The sequence below is a fragment of the Theropithecus gelada genome, chromosome 12 (genome assembly GCF_003255815.1).
Source record: "Theropithecus gelada isolate Dixy chromosome 12, Tgel_1.0, whole genome shotgun sequence".
NCBI classification, from domain to species: Eukaryota; Metazoa; Chordata; class Mammalia; order Primates; family Cercopithecidae; genus Theropithecus; species Theropithecus gelada.
In genome coordinates this window covers 2310467-2325413 of record NC_037680.1, presented here as the reverse complement: position 1 = coordinate 2325413, position 14947 = coordinate 2310467, and positions in this window count along the sequence as shown.

Sequence of the window (14947 nt, the reverse complement as noted above, 5' to 3'; positions counted from 1 at the left end):
AACAGGCCAGGCGCGGTGGCTCAAGCCTGTAATCCCAGCACTTTGGGAGGCCGAGACGGGTGGATCACGAGGTCAGGAGATCGAGACTATCCTGGCTAACATGGTGAAACCCCGTCTCTACTAAAAAATACAAAAAACTAGCCGGGTGAGGTGGCGGGCGCCTGTAGTCCCAGCTACTTGGGAGGGTGAGGCAGGAGAATGGTGTGAACCCGGGAGGCAGACCTTGCAGTGAGCTGAGATCTGGCCACTGCACTCCAGCCTGGGTGACAGAGCGAGACTCCATCTCAAAAAAAAAAAAAAACCCAAAAAAACAAAAAAACAAAAACAAAAACAAACAATGCTACTTAGAAGGGCAGAAAATCCAGCTTCTATAGACTAAAATAAACACAGAAACACCATTTGAATGTAATTCTGCATATCTGTATATGTAGGAAAATACCTAAATACCAACAATGAAGTAGGATTATGGACACTTTCAAAATTTCCTTGTATTTTCCTGCATTTTCCAGATTTTCAGAGTTGAGACCTATCCTCCTTGTGAGATGAAAACTACGTTATGAACCGGTTGGGGAGTGCCTTTTCCTCTTACAGGTCTTAGTGTGGGGCTAGGCATGTGCCGAGAGCCTCTGATGAATTTTAGATTCAACCTGTGAAGCACTGAAGGAGGATGCTTAGGGTCTCAGCAAGGAAAGGCCTCACCAAAGGAGAACAGAATGCTAGAAGGATCCTCCTGCTGCCCTGCTTCCTGCTCCCACTCCTCCAAATTGTCCCAGCCTCCTGGGGTGTGAGTGCTGGGTGCTGGGAAGGAGCTGCCTGCAGAGGCCTGGGGTGCAGGTGGAGCTTTGCTTTCCTGGGCTGGGTCACGTTGTCCTCAGTGTTTGCCCTGTGGGGCAGCATGGGAGTGGCACCCTCCCCCTGGCTCTCTTCACCTGCCAGCCTCCCTCTCACTTTCCCTGGTATCAGAGCGGAGACTCTGCACGCCAAGCTTTGCCCTGTGGGTTCCTCTGCCTGGTGCCCACCTCCCCATGAAGCTGCTTGGGTGCTGCCTGTCTTCTTTGAGAAACCACTCTGGGCCACTCTGGGAGAAAGAGCACCTGCCTCCTCAGGACGGTCCCCACGCTAATCTGCTGCTTTTGTTCCCTGTCTGTGGGTCCCAAGAGGGCAGGACCTCATCTGTCCTGCTGCCTTATGAATCAGTGGGGTATGCAGTGCCCGGCTGCTCCTAGGAGCCCTGCCCTGCAGGATGAGGGAAGTTATGACCTGGATACCAGCAGGACCTCACACTTCTGTCCCCCAGGGAATGGCACATTGGTCCCATCTGTAATGTAGCTCTAAGAAGATTCATGTCACCCCTACACTTGCAGGATGAAGTGTACATCCCTGGCAGAGCCTTCAGGCCCTCTGGACTGACATTTCTCCTGCTCTGAGGCCCTGGCCTTCTCAGGATGCTCCTCACCCTCATGCTGAAACCACCTTTGCAAATGTATGACAGTAAGAAAAATCTGACATGGTGGACTCCATCTTGCTTCTGACCTCACAGGCTGGCAGTCTTTGCTCGTTCCTGGGTCGGTGTGGGCCAAGCTAACTTTGTGAGAATTTGATTTATAGTTTAAATGATAATAACTCTTCCCCCAAACTGTTCTTATAAAACTAATGAAAATCCATCAAGTTAGGAGGATGGGAGGGGCTTGAATTTTCAATAATTACCAGTTCATTATTCTGGAAGTCATAAGATTTGCAACATCCCCAATTATTCTTGCAGATAACATCACTATTGTAGAACTAAATGTTATGGGCTCTTTGGGATGTCACTTTTCTGGCTGAAAACTTCTGTAGGCGGAGATGCCTTTGCCCAAGTTTTGCTCAGGCCTGCTGGGCTCGTTCCACCCTCTTGGCCTGGCAGGCTGTGTTTGGTTCATGCTGCCAGACTGGATCCCATGCCTGCCAAGGGAGAGCCAGGCATGGAGCAGTGAAGGGAGTGTAAGTGGACGAGCCTGGGGTCCAGCCACCATGCCCAGTCAGATACAATGGCTGCTGCAGCAGGGCAGGCAGCTCTGGGTGCTGGCATGGGCACTGGCTCTCTGTGAGGTTGTGGCTGGACCAGGCACACCACAAGCAGCTTCCATGGCTGCCTCTGGGGAACACAGTAGCACCTGGAAGCTTGGAGAATCCAGGAACTACAGGGCTCCAAAGAGGGAGTCACAGTCCTGGTTCTAGGAACTCCTGGTCTGGGCTCCCCAAAGGGCTGCAGCTGTTCTCACCTTCTTCTCACCTGCAATGTGGTGAGCAAGGGGCATGTTTTAACCCTGTTTATGTTACAACTCTTTTAGACCTGCCATTCAGCAGGTCCCAAGTTCTTGTCCTGTGCCCAGGAAGAATGAGGTAAGCAGACTCCTGGAGTGAGTAGCTCCTGCAGATGGTTGTCCCAATGTCTGCTCAGCTCTAGCTGAGCCTGGGGTTTTTATGGGCCTCAAAAGGGAGAAAGTCCACTTCAGTTGGTCCTTGGGCAGCTGTTGGCAGCCATAGGCAGGCCCAGGAAAGGCACCACAAGTTCCCACTCTGGTCCGTGTCTTGAAGCCCAGCCCCCAGTCTTCAGGCCCTCCCTGGCCTGAAGGTGGGGCCTCACTGGGGACCCTCCCCCATTCACCAAGGAGCCTCTCTGCCTCCTGCTGCCATTCATAGTGCCCAGGCTGTTTGTGCCAGGGGTGCCTGTAGGCCAGCACCGAGCTGCCTTCAGCTCACCCTTAACTTCCCTCCCATGCTTCTTGGCACCCAAAGTCCAGAGAGGGCCAAGCCAGCAGGGGGCTGGTGTGTCAGCACTGCCCTGAATGTGTGCACACCCAGCCAGGCTACATCAGTGCCTGGGCTTGGCCCCAACTCCACTTCAGGATTGGAGTGGGAGCCAGGAGTGGGGAGAGGCAGGCAGTGGGAGCAGACATCTCTGAGCCTTCAGGGGCAGGAGGGGGCCTTCTCAGACCCCTGAGAGTGCAAAGATGCCTGGCTCTGCAGCTGTGGCAAGGGCAGGGCTCCTGCCTGCTCCCAGTCCCTCCAAGAGCACAGGGAGGCCCGGGTCTGCAGCCATGACTTGGGCAGCTGTAACTGTACTTGGAGAGCTCCCACCCAACCAAATTGTAAGGGGCAGGGCTCCCACTTGTCCCTGGATCCTGCTGGCTCTGTGGAGTGTGCAGTCCCAGCTGTGCCTCGCTGGAGCCAGCATGATGGCAGTGGCCTCTCCAGATGAGCCGCTGCAGCCATCACTAAGTTTGGCCATTTGAGATGTCTTTTTAGGTTTTCATATTTCTGATGACTGAATGACTGGACCTGCCAGCCAGTCCTGTGGCCCCACCCAGGAGCTGACTCAGCACAAGCGGACAGCTTCCATTCCCTGTGATTTCATCTCCGACTCAACCAATCAGCATGCCTCCTACCTTAGTCCCCTGCCCACCAAACTATCTTTGGAAAACCCCTAACCTTCAGGGAGATTGATTTGAGTAATAACTTTGTATCCTCAATGGTGTGGCTGGCCTCACATCAACTCAACTCTTTCTTTACTGCAATATCATGGTCTTAGTGTGTTGATTTTGTTTGTGTAGCGGGTAGGAAGAACCCATTGGCTGATTACAACACTAGCAGCATTTTCTGCCTGGAGTGTTCTCTTCCATTGCTTAGCTGACACAAGTCATTCAGGCCTCAGGCCAGGCCTGAACATCTCCTGCCCTGGGATACCTTCACAGCCTGCCTGGCCAGGTGGCCCTACTGGAGCTCACCTGTACCTGGTGCTAACCTTGGGGACAGTCATAGGCTGATGGCCAGGAGATGCCTGAGAGCACATCTGCACTCTGCCTGAGGGAGGCCTGGCTGGGAGAGGTTGGGTCGGTAGTGCCTGAAGAGTGGGTGACTTCTCATTCACCATGTTCCTGGGGCATAGCAGCTCATTCTCTTCCTTTTCCCTTACTGTGTCTCTGGTTTCCATTTTGTCCCTGTTTCCTTTCCCATTTGCATAGAGCCAATCTAGCTAATGAAAAACAAGCTGTCATTGTAGTGTTTTTTATACCCCATTCCCCCTGCAGCTGCTGTGTTTCCAGATGTTCATTACTGCTGTATTAGCAGAGGTTGTTAATGACACTCAGGCTGGCAGAATACAAATTGATTTTCAAAAGTTATGCTGATTGCTTAGGCATGTTTCTTGCACTAGCTAAGCAAAATGAAACACACACACACACTCTCTCTCACACACACACACCCGAAAAAACTATGCCATGTGGCACATGTGGTCTTTGATCCAAGGGGCTCAAGCCACATGTGAATCAAATAACAAAGGCATTATGCTGACTGGAGAAGGTGCAGATAGAGATGGGTTTTCAGGGAGGCTTTAACGGGGCTGGACCCAAAGGGAGACAATACCTGTAGGCAGTGTGACCCTAAGATGTTTTTTAGTCTCTGACTTCTGCTATAAACAGAGCAAGGCCTTGTGGGGTGCAGGATTGTGGACCATGGAGTCAGATTAGCCTGGCTTGAATTGCAGCATTGCCACTTGTGGTGTATGGGTTTGGGAAAGTCATTAACCTCTGAACACCCTCCTCTGCAAAATGCAGACAGTGGGTATGTGCCACTCAGGTGGTGGTATTAAACAAGACAGTGCATGCAGAATTGGAATGGCCCCTTACCAGCTTGGTGAAGATAGAGATAGCTGTTTATATGGCATTGCATTTCAAGAGTTTTCACCAGCTCAATTTGTAGGAAGGGCACAAACTCCCCAAACTACCTAAGAACCTGGAGGTGGTACTGCTTCCAGACACTAGAGAAAAACCTGGAGAATTCAATCAAGCCAGAGGCACTGTGGTTTCTGTTGTGGCCACAAGGTGTCACTGTTGAACACAAGCCCTGCACAGTTCTGTGAATGCTGGTTCACTGCTCTGGTGAAGGCCTAGTTCCAGGTCCCCACAAAAACTGCATTGTGCCCACCCATGGACCGCAGGGTTGTGATGTTGTTCCTTTTCCTCCAAGAAAGCCCTTGAGATTCTTTTTGAGGGATTATACAATACAGAAAACAAAAGGTCTTCTGATAGCCTTTCCTGGGGGGCAAAGATACATTGCTGAGGTCATAACTAGTCAGAGGCCACTCCTGTGAAGTCCCTAGGAAACAAAAGTGAACTGCAAGGTGACTTGTCTCTACTCCTACACCCTGGAAGCAGTCTTGGTTCTTAAAATTCCAACTCATCAGCACCTCCTCGTGCATAAAACCTTAGTTTGTGTGATTGATGCATGGTGATTGGTCAGGTGACATGAGCTTGCCTCCTTCCTTTCCACTGGCTCAGTCAGCAGGTCTCAGGTCACATCAGAGGCCCCGGTAACTAGGATATTTATCAATTGATCATTCTGCTGTCCTTACTTCTGGGGGCCCTGGATTCAAGGGGCTCAGGAGAGCTAAAAGTTCATGGTGCTCAGAGCCTACTCCATTAGGCTGAGATGCAAAGGCCTGGAAGCTGATCACGTGAGGCTGGCTGCAGGGATGCCATGCTTAGAGCACTTGTTATTTGAGTCCTCAGGCTAAGGCCTCTTTGTGACCTGGACTTTGTGACCTGGACTCACATTGGCAGGGACTGAGCCTTAGCATCCTTCCTGGACAGTTACTGGGAAGTGAGACAGGGGTCCTAGGGCCAGAGCCACACCAGAATCCCAACCCTGCTGCTGATTAGCCAAGGGATCTTGGCAAGTCACTGCCTCTGCTCAAGACAATACTGTCCCTAAGACTGGTGGCTGAGGAGCCCTGGAGTGTTAGAGTGGGATGGCCCTTAGAAGCCATTCTAGTTAAATCCCTTCCCTCCTTGACCGCCCTTCTCCACCACCACAGGGTAGAAAGCAAGGCCTTGAAGTTGTTCTCTTTCTCATGAGACTCTGATAAAAGCGACAAATAAAAGTAAAGGGCTTCCCAAATCTTTAAATAATGAACAGCCGAAGGGAGTTTCAGTAAGGCTATTTTTTAAGACTACTAAATGGAGAAGCTCTTTGAAGACTGTAAATTGGCACTCTTCTCACCTGGGAGGAGAGTCTGGGCTCATGTTCAGGACCCCCAAGTGCACCCACTGTCCAGGCTGGTGTGGGGTGTTGGCCAGAGAAGAATGGGAATCCCAGAGTTTCCCTTATGTTGCATTTTGCCACGTTATAGGGTTCATCATTCATTCATTCATTCATTCTTTTGTTGCTAAAAGTCCATGGTGCATCCAGTCCTGCAGCTGATGTTGTGGCAATGGGGTCTGGAGTCCTGGAGCTGCAGGAGCCCACCACACACTTGGGCCCCACTCACTGTGGTGGACTGGAGGAGGCTGAGCCCCGCTCATTGTGGTGGGCTGGAGGAGGCTGGGATCACTTGCTGTGGTGGATGAGGGGAGGCTGGGATCCACTTACTGTGGTAGGTGGGAGGAGACTGGGATCCACTCACTGTGGTGGGCTGGGAGAGGCTGGGATCTACTCACTGTGGTGGGCTGGGGGAGGCTGGTATCCACTCACTGTGGTGGGTGGGGGGAAACTGGGATCCACTCACTGTGCTAGGCAGGAGGAAATTGGGATCCACTCACTGTTGGCTGGAGGAGGCTGGGATCCACTCACTGTGGTGGACAGGAGGAGGCTGGGATCCACTCACTGTGGTGGGCAGGAGGAGGCTGGGATCCACTCACTGTGGTGGGCAGGAGGAGGCTGGGATCCACTCACTGTGGTGGGCAGGAGGAGGCTGGGATCCACTCACTGTGGTGGGTAGGAGGAGGCTGGGATCCACTCACTGTTGGCTGGAGGAGGCTGGGATCCACTCACTGTGGTGGGCAGGAGGAGGCTGGGATCCACTCACTGTGGTGGCCAGGGGGAGGCTGGGATCCACTCACTATGGTGGGTAGGAGGAGGCTGGGGATTGCAGTGTGTCGGAGGAGGCTGGGATCTTGGGCTGGGGGCAGGAGCTAAATTGCTGGGTGAGAGGAGTAGATGAGGATGGGACTGGATGAATGAAGGCTCTTGGACATGGGAGAGTCATGACCATATTGTGTGTGAAGGTCAGAAAGTGGTAAGCCTGGTGGAGCAAACAGTTTGCTTAGAGAAGAAAGGGAGGGGCAGGGGAAGGATCCTCTTCCTTGGAACACTCTCTGCCCATTTTTTTGTTTGACAAACCCTTCAATGCTCTGCTGAAGTGTCACCTCCTTAGGGAAGTTCTCCCTGTTCCCCAGCCCCAGGCTAAGTTGGGTGCCCTGATTTTATGGTCTCTCAGCTCTACATGTTTTTTACCACAATTTAGATGAAATCACCATTTGTGTGATGATTTGTCACCTGTGATCTGGCAGGGCACCTAGCATGGACTCTTTTTGTCGTTGTTGTTGACAGAGTCTCGCTGTGTTGCCAGGCTGGAGTGCAGTGGCATGATCTTGGCTCACTGCAACCTTTGCCTCCTGGGTTCAAGCAATTCTCCTGCCTCAGCCCTCTGAGTAGCTGGGACTACATACTGCCACACCTGGCTAATTTTTGTATTTTTAGTAGACACGGGGTTTCACCATGTTGACCAGGCTGGTCTCAATCTTCTGATCTCGTGATCTGCCCACCTTGGTCTCCCAAAGTGCTGGGATTACAGGCGTGAGCCACCACGCCTGGCTGCATGGACTCTTACACACAAGCAATGCTTAGTGAATATCTGCACTGGCCTCTGGAGAATTGGCGTTCTGACTCTGTCCATGCCAGAAGGTGCTGTTGAGAGTCCTGAATTCCACTGCCGGGGCTGTGGCTAACATGTGCGTGAGAAGCCTGCAAGGTCATTTCCCTCTGTTCTCAGTTTCTTTCCCACAAAATAGAATACACTTTTGCAGCAAATTATCTCTGAGCTTCCCTACAGCTCTGAGCTTGTTGGCCTCACAGTGCAGCGATGTTTGCAGGAGTCTGAGGGCCCCCAGCTACAGGCTGGGCTACCTCTCCCTTCCTCCTCCTCTCCTTCCTGCTTCCCTCCTTCTATCCCCACAGGACCCAGGGTGGGGGTGGGGGTGGAGGTGGGGGCTGTGAGCACCCCACCCTGTGGTTCACAGGAAGATCTGCCCTCTCTGCCGGCTCGTGATGAGTTTCAGTTGAACTGACAGTGAGCTATCAGATCGCTTCCTGCACCGCGTGGCCCTCCCTCCTTCCTGTGGCGACCCCTGGGCCTCCCGGTCCTCCTTCTGAGGCTGATGTCTATCTGTGAGGGGTCTGCGGCTGGAAAGAGCAGTGCACACTCCGTCACATGCTCACATTTTCCGCTGATGGTGCTCTTGGGTCCTCAGCCGTTCCAGGAGATTAATGATGTGGTGCAAGAGAGGGGAAAGAGGCGTCTTCTTAACCACGCAAACTCCCTATGACAGATGATTGGGTTTCCTGAAAGCAGAGCTGCTGACTTCCACTGACATTTGTGTTAGAGCGAATCCAAACTAGATTTTGCAGATTGCTTTATATTTGTCTGTGTGGAATGCTCAGCCTCACTGCTGACGACAGGACCATCCTTTTCCTGTCGCTGTCATCTTGGCAAAGGGCTGCACCAAAGATGGGGCCCACAGGGCGTGGAGAGCATTCCTTCCCGTCACACTGGCCGTATTCAATCAGGGACACACATGTGTTCTTGTGTGTTTGTACTCAGGGAGACAGGGCTTGGGGTCCAGCTGGGAATTTCACCTCTGCATCTGCAACACCCTAAAATAGCCTGAGAAAAGTCGGCTTGGTCCCATGCAAAGAGGCTGGCTGTGCTCGGGGCAGCCAGTACCTGGTCACTCTGCTTGGTACAGAGTGGGCCTTTGGACGAGTGATTACCACACCATCTGGATATCTTCTGGGAGGGATTATCACATCCTCCCTCACCAAGCTCTCCAGGCCAAGCCAACTGGAGGGGGCGCCATTAAGGGGTGGGGGCCCAGCAGAAAAAGTGGCCTCCAAGATGCCCACATGGTCCCGGGCTCAGCCCCCTCCTCCAGCCCCCTCAGCCTGCTCCCTGGCTGGCCCCTGCTCCTCAGGGGGTTGAGCCCAGGTTGAGTCCCAAATGCTGTCAGCTCACAGACCTCTCATGTCCAGGGTATACTCCTGTCCTCAAGGATCCCCTCTGCCAGGACAGGATGGGGCGCTGGGGCACACGGAGGAAGGGCACCCCCATTTGTAGGTGCTTGTCTTGGGCTGGGCGGCAGGTGCACACTGTTTCTCAGCGTGGTGGTCATTCAATTAAAACGAAGGCAGGGGTGGGGTTGTGAGGGGACCCGTGATCTTGCCTCGTGGTGCAGGCTTCATTCTGAGTTCAGTGGGTAACTCTGAAGGATGCCAACATGTTCCCGTGGGAAGTCTAAGCGAAGGGTTACACGTGGACCCAGACAGAGAACACTCCAAATGCTCCAGCCCCGGGTTCCTCTTGGATTCTCTCCCCTTGGTTCTGTGCCAACCCCGCCCCCCACATGCCCTGGGAAGCTGAGGGGTCCTGTTTGTCCCTTCCCTGGCCCCTCCCAGCTCCCCGTGGCCGAGCCGAGTGCCGGGGCTGCAGGGGAGACCTCTTCTGAGTGCTCTGAGCACGAGTGTGTCTCCGCAACCACCTCTTGTTTCCTGAATGGACCGTGTGTGCAAAGAGACTCCCAAATGCAGGAGGAGCTGACAAACCACAGAAGGAGGCAGACAAGGCCAGACTGTTGTTAGACGGTGGTTTTATTGGGGAATGTATGGACAGAAGCGTGGTCTTGGGTGGCCACAAGACAGGCAGATCTCCGCACTGTTACCCCAGGTCCAGGGCTTCTATACCATAGGGAAGGGTGTATGTGCTTTAGAAGGAACGGGCAGGAATCTGATCTGAGGGCAGGATTTAGGGTAAGTGCCTGCTCTTACACAAGGAACAATAGATAAACTGGAAATATCAGAGGCGTTCCCAGAAGTAGAGTTAACCAGAAGTCAGCATAGTGGACTAGCCCAACATGGAATTACTTTAGCTTCCATGCTTTTCTGCTGGGCCCTTACTCTGTGTGCCCCAGTGACCCATCCTCTCCCGGCAGAGGGGATCCTTGAGGACAGGAGTGCGCCCTGGACGTGAGAGCTCTGTGAGCTGACAGCATTCGAGACTCAAACTGGGCTCAACTCCCTGAGGAGCAGGGGCTGGCCATGGAGCAGGCTGACTGTGGGGCCCAGGCTGGAGGAGGGGGCTGAGCCAGGGACCATGCTGACACCTTAGAGCCACTTTTTCTGCTGGGTGCCCGCCCCTTAGTGGTGTCCCCTCCTGTTGCCGTGGCCTGGAAGCATTTTTCTGCCAGGCTTCCCCCAGGCAGCAACCCAGCATCTTGGGGAGCTCCAAGCCTCAGACTGTTGCAGTGCTTTTGCCCTTTGGCCATCCCCCTGGTGACATGGGCGTTAGCTGCCCCACAGTTGCCCGCCCTGCCCCAGGCAAGGCTCCTGGTACACAGTTGGTACCACTACCATTTTAAGACATACGTGGGGTGAACTGAAAAAGCAATGCTCCACCCGGTGACTTGGGAGGGCAGATTTGGTTGCTTGGCAGGGAGCAGGAGGAGGGGTGAGGGTGTGCTGGGATTGGCACCTGCGCATCCTCCTGAGGCCTCCTGGGCCTTCAGGCCACTCCACAGCAGTGGTCTTCATTGTGCCATGGAGACTTGACCAACTCCCACAGACACGTGCTGCACACCCTACCCAGGCACGTGGCTGGGGCTCCTCTCCCAGGGTGCCCAGCCCAGCAGCTCTGCTGGGACTCCTGTGTGCTTTGGCCTGGTGACTGGACCACAGCACAGATGGGATCTCAGGCTGTCCCCACTTCTGCCCCTTAAAGCCCAGGCTGCGGCCTCTCCCATGCGCCACCCCACTCTGCCTGCCTCTCTGCCTTCCCCAGCCAAGGTACCAGCTCAGCTTCCCAGGGCTACCTTCTGGGTGGGTGGAAGGCAGGGCGTTTTCTTATGGGTTCCCTGCCTACCAGAGCCTGGCCAGGGGACCAAGGGACGGGGGGGGAGCTGGGAGCTGTTGGTGCCACCCGGCCTCAGTATGTCATCTCTGCCTCCCCACCCTGGCGTTTCTGGTTGTGCCCAGTGTGTGCCGGGTTGGCAGTGGCCATGGGTGTGGTCACTGGTCAGGGTTCAACTTGGAACCTCACTTAGTGGCAACTGATATCCGGAAAGTGAGTTAACCTCCCCACGCTTTTACTCTTTTTTAAAAAATCTGTCAGATGGGGATACTAATGGTATTTGGCTTTCAGGGTTGTCTGGGTACTACGTGGTGTTAGAGACTTAGCACAGGCTGGTGAAGGTCAGAGGGGTCACGAGGACCATCCCTCTCCTCTCGGGGAGGCTGGAATCAGGGAAATGACCAATTGGTCGTTCAGTGGAGCCCTGCGAAAGGCTATAACGGGCTGTCCTGTGCGCTGTCCCAGAGTCCAGATTCTCCTATGAAAATGACCTGCACTAGTTAAGAGGCTGATTTGCAAAGTGTTCCCGAAACGACTTTCCAAATCATGACCTAAGTTTCCATAGAAATGCTACAGGGGCAAACAGGAGGCTGGTGGGTGGGCTCTGTTCCCTCCTCCGTCCAACAAGGGCCACTTTGCCTCTGCAAACTCCTCTGAATATTGGGTTCCATGTAAGACTTTTAAAAAAGTACATGACATACTGTTTAACAAGTTTGAACATGAATACATCCATAATATATATATATTTTTTGGTAAAGTTTGGGCACCCCTGCGGTAAAATGTCATGATCATCGTGATTATCATCACCGTTTTTGAAATAAAACCATACAACACGCTGCCACAGGCCAGGCTGTCTTCTGAATTCTGGTTAATTCTAGTATCTATTTTAATAGGGGAAATTTTTCAGACTAAGAAAGTGAGCTGCAACTCTGTGTGTTGTGTCCACGCCTGTCATGAAGAGACTCCTTAGCCCCCCAGTGTGAATCTGAAGGAGGTTCCCTTCGGGAAGCGCTGGGATCTCAGCATCTCCTGGGATTGAACTCTGTCCTCCCCTGGTGAGGTTAGGGCCCACTGAGGGGCCGTCCTGGGGGCTCGGTGCCTCCGAGGCTTGCATGTATCAGTCAGTCGGCTGCTAAGCTTGGAAAGGGTCTGAGCCCTGTGGTCAGAACGAGCACCAAGCTCTGGGGTCCGACACCACAGAGTTTGAGGACCACCGGCACCAGCCAGCCAGTGACCTGGGGTGAATTGTGGCTGCTCAGCGTTCTCCTCTGGTGGTGGTGGCAATCAGATGACCGGGTGTCTGCCCGGCCTGTATTATGACGGTGCCTGGGATGCTGTGCTTTCACTCCTCTGTGGGCAGGAACACTCCTCTGTTACTTTAGGAAAAGTAACAGAAACTGTGGCTGGCCAACTTAAGGAGAGGGAAGGTTTTGGAAGACTCTAGGGCAGCCATCAGAACTGAAGAATGATTTGAATTGAGCCAGGACGGGAGTCAAAGCAGGAGTCCCAGGACCGTGTCATCCTGGGAAGCTGTCAGGATGAGTGACAACCTGTCTCTGTTGTGCTTCGTGAGCCTGTGCTAAGAATTGGCCCCACAGGGAGAGAGCACTTGAGGCTCCTCTGCTGGCTGAGGGAGGGTGGGCTGCTTGGTTGGCCATTCCATCAAGGTTGGATCTAGTGAGGAGGAGATTCCCCGAGAAAAACGGAGGTCCTGCTACCTGCAGGAGGGAACAGACATGGAGTGGACAGTTCCCTCCACTTAGCTGGTCTCTGCTTGCATGCTTGTTCTCTTCCCATCTGTCTTGCATACAGCTGTCTAATCAATCTAAACCACCACTTGCATCTGAGCACTCTTGTCTGAGTGTTGCTGCATTGGAGTTGATGATGTACTGAGGCATTCTATCTTTTCTTCTGGACTTGTTATTCCTCTTTCTTTTTTAATTCTAGACCTAGCAACTTTGCTAGCTCCATCCTTTCCAAAATTCAAAGTCCACTCCTTTGAGTCCATCAAATTGGCCATCAGTTTTTTCCAGGGCAGAGACCATGTCTTCCTCTGTTCCCTGTTTCTGTCTCTCTCCTCCCTGTCACTGACCTCTCACTGCCCCAGTGCCCGGGAGACGGCCCCATCATCATGCTCATGTGTCCTTCTGTGCAATGAGGTTGTTGCAATCGGGGCGCTCAAGAGTATGACGGAATAGTCATATGATGCAAGATCAGGCAGTCATTAAAATCACGCTTATGAGGAAATGTTAATGACACAGATACACGCTCATGGAATGTCAAATGAAAAAAGCAGGACCTTACACAGAATATATTACACAGAAGGCTTGGGGAAAAAACACACAAGAAAATGCTACAAAATATTAATAGTGGTTGTTTTCGAATAGAGGAATTTTGTGTGATTTATATTTTCTTCTTCATACTTTTCTGCATTTTAAAATTTCTTTCAAGGATTATATATTATTTCCATTTTAGTGCCTTATTTATTTATTTATTTATTTAGAGACAGAGGCTCGCTGTGTTGCCCAGGCTGGAGTGCAGTGGCGCAATCTCGGCTCACTGTAACCTCCACCTCCCAGGTTCAAATGATTCTCCTGCCTTGCCTTTTGAAGCTGGGATTACAGGCGCCCACCACCACGCCCAGCTAATTCTTGTATTTTTAGTAGAGGTGGGGTTTTGCCATGTTGGCCAGACTACCTCAAACTCCTGACCTCAAGTGATCTGACTGCCTCGGCCTCCCAAAGTGCTGGGATTAGAAATGTGAGCCACTGAGCCCAGCTGGTATTATTTGTATAGTGAGAAAACAATGTTTAAAAATTATTGAAAAGTAACAGAACCATCTGTATTCTGAGATGAGGCTGCCCAGCTTGATGGAACATGAATGGGATTCAATTTTTTTCCCCTTTATCCAGGTGTTTCATTATTTTCAAGAAAGTAAAGGGAGTTGTAATTAAAACAAAACAAAACAAAATCCCCAATCCCCGCAAGGCCACATTTCCCGTCTTGATTTTTAGATTCTATTGGAGAACAGAGTAAAATCAGGTGGATTTATCAGGATACCTCCTGGAGGAGAACCTGGAGACATTCTCTGTCTGCATTCAAGGAATGTGCCTCAATGTGGATAAAATATGCATTCCTTCCAGTGTCATGTGATGCTTATCCAACTCCAGCACTGGAATAAAACAAACTGCTGTTAAAATCTTGATTCAGCTGTTGACCTTAAGCAGTCATCATTTACTCGTTCTCATCTGCAAAATGGGGATGATGACACCTTCCTGCCCAGGCTGTTGTAAAGATAATGATCCTGCTGATAGCATGTCTTGTCCGGCACCCGGCACACAGTAGGGGTTCAGCCATGATGTGCTTTTTCTGTGAACACCTCCATGTGGGCTCCAAGGGCAGAGGTCACTGTGGCCTCCCTGTTTCTCCTGCTCCAGTGGCAGGTCCGATAGCTGCTGGGGAGAACATCTGAATATTCCTGTCCCAAGTGTCCCAAGAAGGTCTGCAGATGTCTGATAAGCAGCCAAGGAAGGGGAATCGGAGTGAAGGAAAGGGAAGGATTAAAAAAGAGACAGAGGGGCATGAAAAAGAGAAAATTACAATCGTGTAATTATAAAAGATCACATGAATGCATATTTTCTTTTTCTCTCTTAACTGATTTAAAAAGCAATTGTATAAAATAATATGTTTATAGTACATTGCAGGGTGTGTAAAATATAGAAACGTAATCTATTTGCCAATAGCGACACAAAGGAGGTGAGTGGGAACAAAGCTGCTCTGGGCTAAGGAAATGACTACAGATAGCAAATTAACAATTATAGCAATGTACTGTTAGGTTTGTAACATTAATGGATGTAATATGGATAACAGTGATACCGTAAAAAGAGGGGGGAAATAAAATAGAACTATATAGGGATAACATTACTATATATCACTGAAATTAAGCTAGTATAAATATGAAACTGATTTTGATAAGTTAAGATATCCATGGTAAGCCCTAGAGCAATCACT